Source organism: Oryzias melastigma, linkage group LG10 (assembly GCF_002922805.2).
Source record: "Oryzias melastigma strain HK-1 linkage group LG10, ASM292280v2, whole genome shotgun sequence".
Taxonomy (NCBI): domain Eukaryota; kingdom Metazoa; phylum Chordata; class Actinopteri; order Beloniformes; family Adrianichthyidae; genus Oryzias; species Oryzias melastigma.
Genome location: NC_050521.1, coordinates 4923154 through 4929475, shown reverse-complemented (window position 1 = coordinate 4929475; position 6322 = coordinate 4923154).

The following is a 6322-nucleotide window of genomic DNA, read 5'->3' as shown; positions in this document are numbered from 1 at the left end:
AAAAAAAAACCTTCAACTTTTTCACAGAAACTAAATAGAGAACAATTTAAGACAAATTCAACTCCTATTTGGCTGGTGGCTGTTTTGCTAATTTTTTTGTGCAGATTTGTATGAAATGTATATGCTGAGATTAAAAAAAAAATCTAATACTTCAAAGCATGTTATACCTAACTAAAAGAAAAATGACAACTTTTTTCTGTGTTGCTGGCAACCTTTTTTTAAATTTACTCAAAAAATTTTTACCAACAGTCAACATCTTCTTCAACCTTTACTAAATTAAAATGATTTTACACTCCATAAAGATTACAAGTTCAATGGCTTTTCCATAAAGACATCAGATAAAATGCAAAATATGGCACTGTAACAAACTGATTTCAATTTTTTAGACAGTCTTCAGATCTTAATCTGAGAAAATACAAAGAATGATGTTTCTGGATATGGAAAGCTGGTATTTGAAGCCTCTTTTTGACACATCACTATATATTTCAAAGGTTTGTGAGTCTTGTGAAACCTCTCTCTTCTATGACAGCTAAAGAAAACAGGTAACTCCACAGCGACGGTCGTGACATTAAGCTGCCCGGGGCTGGACTGCATCACGTTTCCCCTTTTCAAGAACTATAATTCACTGGGAAGGCCAGACTTTGAAAGTGGCTCTGTGATCAGTCGCACCTTTGACTTTTAATGGCCTTTTTTTGGAGGAGGAGAACTAAAAAGCAGCAAAACCTCAGCAACACCAACAAACATGGAAGTCACTGCTGGGAATAAACGAGGAGCGGATTAGGACTGAACGTGTCAGAGGGATTTTTGCTGAAAGAAACCATTTCATGCAACATGTGCTGTGTACATAACATCCAATTAGGCTCACGTGGTGCAGCAACGGCCTTACATTAAAAGTGGCAGGGCCGACCTTATAAATTATGACACGCGAGCCCTCTGTATCAGTTGACATATCTTCAGTCTGTAGCAGAGGAAACTGATTAAGGCCTGAGGTGCTGCTAACCTGGGTCAGCTTGTATGACTCAGCTCAGGCGTTACCTCCACAGAGGTACATGTACCTCTTCAGGTTCACCCAGACAAATAAACACTGTCCTCATTGAGGACAAAAGTCATTTTTTTTACGTCTCTTCTTGGCAGCTTAAATACGGCGAACCAAGCCAGTGTTTAGAAAGCAAATAAATAAGAGGAGACAGGGTCGGATCAAGGAAGAAAATAAGAACAGTAAAAATATACAACGGAGAAAGAGCCATTGAGAAAGTATTTCCTTAACAAGAGGGGAACAAATAATAAATTAAGGAGGCCCTTTCCCTCGAGGAAAGACTGGCATGCTTAAGGATAGAAGGAAGCGGGCATCCTTCTTTTTTTATAGGGGTCATGGACATGCTTTCACTGTGGGAGCATCTCATATGAGGCTGGAGTCCTGAGAGAAAAATGTTTACGCACAAACACAAGCTCACTCAGAGTTTACAAGGCGTGCGGTGCTGAATGAAGGTTGTGTAACACTCGGGTCCATCATCATGTCATCACTGCATTTTCCACCATATCTGCTGTCCGTCTTGTCCCATATAACCGAGAGGCTGCTGACAGGCGCGACCCCACGTTTACCCCTCGCTTCTGAAGCAGGTGGCAGACCCCACCAGCTCAAGAGCCCGATGGGTCTGTGCCACTTCTGATAACTTCATTTCAATGAAGCCAGTCCTTTGTGTTGTGAGAAGGAGATAAAGGAAAGCAGGGACTTTAACTTCCCCTAGCTACACATAGTGGGTTAGTCACGCTAAAGCTGGGAGTTTTTCCTTTGTGCCAAAGCGTTCAATTAATCAACTTCACAAGGCAGGCTGGATGGAAGGAAATAAAAGTTGGGGCTATGGGGAACTCAAGCGAGAACAGCAGGGATCTGTAAGCTCCTGCATCAACTTTCATACTCATTACAGTATGTTTAACATTTTTTTTTTAACATAGTGACTTCAGCATTAGCCTACATCCAGATTCCAGCCATTTGCTGGATTGCATTCTTGGCAGATGTTCTCTATAGATCTTGGCCACCCTTGAGTTCAGGGCTCATGCTCAGCTTCACCTTGTCTGTAAATGGGGCTGCTCTCTGCTCTTACAAGAATATATGTATTGAGAGTATCATGTTTTTTTTTAACGAACGGAAAAAAAATCAACCTCTCCAGACTTGTTTCACTTAAATTGATTATTCCTGTGGAACCCCTGTGTTAGCTTCACATATAATGAGTGCACACCATAAAAAAGAGAGATTGATTATATTGTATATTTTTGGTTACAAACTGAATGAAGGAATAGTGTTTTAATATGTTTTAATGATACAAATGCACGATCATGTTGCAGCAAAAATGTTTTCATTCAAATTTGTTCAGCTTTCAAGGAAAAGTCTGTTTACACCAAAACCCCAACTTCTGCTCCCAATTTGATGCAAACCAGAAAGTGTTTGTAATTCCCCAAAAGACCAGCAGAGTCTGGTTTAAGGAAGACACAAATCTCTACTGACTCAAATGTTGAAACGTAGCTAAAATGTCATTGCGTCATTGTCGTGTGACGACTAGAAAAGCAACAAGAATGGAGGTCATCCAGCAGCTCGTCTTTTTACAGCTTTTCTTTTGGTACATCTTGTATAACAGGAAGTTAGAGTTGTTTGAAAGAAGATTGCAGGTGGCTGACCTGAACACCGCCATAAAGAAGAAAACAGAATCGCTGTATAGTGACTGTTTATTGGGTCCATTTTACAATGGAAACGCTCAAAATACCGGTTAAAACCTTAGCAAACCATAGTTTACGCAAATAACAAAATTCAAGTGGAATTTGTGCAACATTTCACATTATTAATGTGGTGCAAAGCCACTATGAAAATCTGCTTTTCTCGAGGGCTTTACTTATGACACGTGTCACGTGAAGTAATTATATTCACCCACCAGATCATTTTATTTTATTGCTGGTGTTGATATGGTATGTGTAATTTAGGTGTCGCCGGTGTTAAAGGGTTAAAAATTCTAGCCAGAACTAAAGTGCTGGAAAACTAAAGGAAGAAAAGTTTTTTTAGGATCTAGGAGGTGAAAACTGGCCGATACAGTAGTGTTCCCATGTCTTTTCTTATAGATATAATGGGTATTACAACTGTTTAAACAAATCTTTGCTCCATCTGCGCTTCACACTTTTTTATCTTTACAAGCCAAGTCCCAATTTAGATCGTCCTTCAAGCAAACTTTTAAGTCAATTTCTAATTCACTTTAAAATTATGCGGAGACAAAGCTAACCAAAACATTGTTTCCTGTTATGATCTACTGATTGATTCTTGGCTTGCGTGGAGCTCTTGTTGCCTTGCCTCAGAGGGGCTGGAGCCAGGACAACAGTAGTTCAAACTATCATTATTTGGGCTGGGAGTAAGAAATCACATGTGCCATAGTTTATGTCGGCACTCGTGGCCTGGAGCAACGACTGTTTTAGAATTTGGAACAAAGTACGAAATCATTTTCTCTGTGCGCCACTCATTCATCTTTCTTCCAGACACCCAGTCCTCTCAGGTCTGCTTCAACTCAAACTGACATGACTGACATGAGCAATATTTTCCATTCTTGTGCCTCCTATATGTTTCTTTTAAATTTATGAGGCACATTAGATTATAATATTACTGTGAGTTAACACGATTTCCACTCAGAAAAGTCAGAGCATTTTCTCACATGAATTTCAGGGTATTATGCAAAAAGTTGTTCAAAATGTAATGATTGCTTCAATGCAATGTTTAAATTGTAGCTGATTTTAAAGCAATAATTTAACCCTTGTGCCTCCCCAAGGGCGTGCCCTGCAGTTTGAGAAAGAACACCACAAACAGATCTGTGATTTGTGATATATCGGGACTTCTAGTCATGACCATCAAACAGATAGCTGGGTGTTCAGCCACCAGTGAGCTGGTCTGGGGTTGCATTGCTGTGCTTTTTCACCTCAGAGTTTCATCAGAGAACCTGTCAGGCCAGCGATGTTTTACAGCTCAGTTTGCAGACAAAACACCTCACAACCAAAATCCCCTCAACAACATCTGCTGCCAATTTTGCTGAGGCATTCCTGCAGCCCTAGCTGTTTAATATTCACAGAGGTTAGCGGGGACAGTTGTGGGGGGAGAGCGGCCTCTTCAATCTTTTGGTCAACGGTCCAGACATGGTGAAAAATGAGGGGTTAACGAAGAGTGAGTTAGAGCAGGGGCAGGTTAACTGGGCTAATTTGCAGGGATAATAATGGTGTTCACACAGGTCCTTTGGGGAGAGGCTTTGTGGAAAACAGAACTGACGCTGCAACCACACAGGAAGTTTACAACATGGCCCAACAAATCAAAATGTATTTAATCATCAAATTGGCCATAAGGAGGAGGCGGCAGGACCAAAACCAGAGGATGAAGAAAATTCTCCAGACGGGGGGGCAATCTGCACCTCTTAGGATTACAAAGAGCTGAAACTGCTCATTTTATTGTCCAATTTGATGCACTTGGTGTCAAAAGTGCATGCTTTAATTTGCTTTTCCTCTTAGCCTTGGGCGTGCTTCGCACTTAAAAAGTACAGTGCATTAAATATGTTTTTAATTATTCTCACGTGAACACCTTAAAACATGTTGTTATACCATAAAATGAAGTATGAACCAGGCTCCACTGCTACTTTTACAGGAAACTCTATGTGAAAGGTGGAACTAAAGTATTTTTTAAGCTTTAATCACGGCATCCTGCACATGTAGCAGCACATATGTGTTGCCGGCGCGAGTTTAAAGAGTAATAACCCAGTTAATTGATAATTGGAGCCACGGCCTCCTCAAATATGACCACACAATGTCCTTGTAAATTTTTATGGACGTATCCCAGGCATTGCTAAGTTTAGAAACAAGGGAAACTTAAAACAGCTTCCTCCTGCCTGTCTAAGTTTGTCTGCTTTTGTTTATACGGACAAAAATGTTTACTTTTTCAGAAAATTGAATTTTATACATAGGAGTAAACTAGAACAAATATACTATAAACCTTAAAGACTCCAGCTATCATTTTCAGCACAATATCCTCAAATGTGGGAATGCCATGCAAAAATAAACATATTTATTTTCTCTCAAAAATTCCTTGTTAGTTATGGAATATAAACCCATTTTTGAGTAAATAAATTATGTATTTACATTACATGATGAATTCTTGTTCTTAAAAGACTGCTTCTACTCTGGTTGAGCAACGGTATTTTAGCGCTTGACCCAACTGGAACTGTTTAATAACTCTCTGAAAGGGGAAAGTGGATAGTGCAACACCTCTGCAGCTCCTTTACCAAAGGACACTCCTCTCCATGGCAACAGCATTAGCATCTATCTTTTCATTCATGGGCAGACCATGAGGGAATAGAGAGGATAACAGAAGATATCAGATTGTTTGTTTTTTCCATGTTAGGCAACTCAGAACTTTAACTTTTAGGGCGTCTGGTGCAAAGTCTAGAAAATCAGTTTTGCAAACATGAGTGAAATTGTAAAGTTCTGATACTTTGAATTGATCTTTGTTCATTTATTTATACCATTAAGGAACTATATTTATAATTTATCAGATTTGTATGCTAGATATTTCCATTGTAGAACATTTTTAGAACAGAGACAGGTGACTTTAATTCCCCATTTTTTGCCTTCTTCTAATGAAGTTATGCACACAAGAGGTCTCCATGTGCAGGCTTTCATCAGTTAATATTCTATTCATAATTTGGTTTTCATTCTCAAATTTTGATTCGACTCCATACAGCATTTATCAGACAGAGGTCAGTTTAATTTTTGATCATTTTGGCCTTAAATTTAAATCAAAATTCTGTTTTATCAAAGAAAAAAGAAAAAGAAAAAGGATAAAGTTGGTTCCTTACATTGACTGTACATAGAGACCTGGACTGAGAGACTATTCCTCACTAGTGTATCAAACAGGAAGTATACTTGCTGGCTCCAAGAAGCCAAACTCCCATAGATTTCCATTGAGAAATAACCAATTATTACTTAATTTTTTTTTTTTGTCATATTATCCTTTTTTCTCTGATACCTCTTTCTAACATCTTCTTGCTAAACCTATTTTTTTTTCATAATATTTTTTCTTGATCACACGTTTTTCGAGTACCGGTAATAAATTGACCAATCAGATACCTCAGTAAGAGCATGAGATGCTCGCTGGCCCCACCTTGAGCGTTTGATTGACATTTAATTCTATAACACTAGACTGATTTTTCTATAAAGGTCTGAACTTTGAGAGTTTAAACAAAAGAGAAAAGTATATTTAAAGTATGTAGTGAGGGGTCTTAATGCCTTTAAACATCAGTAATTC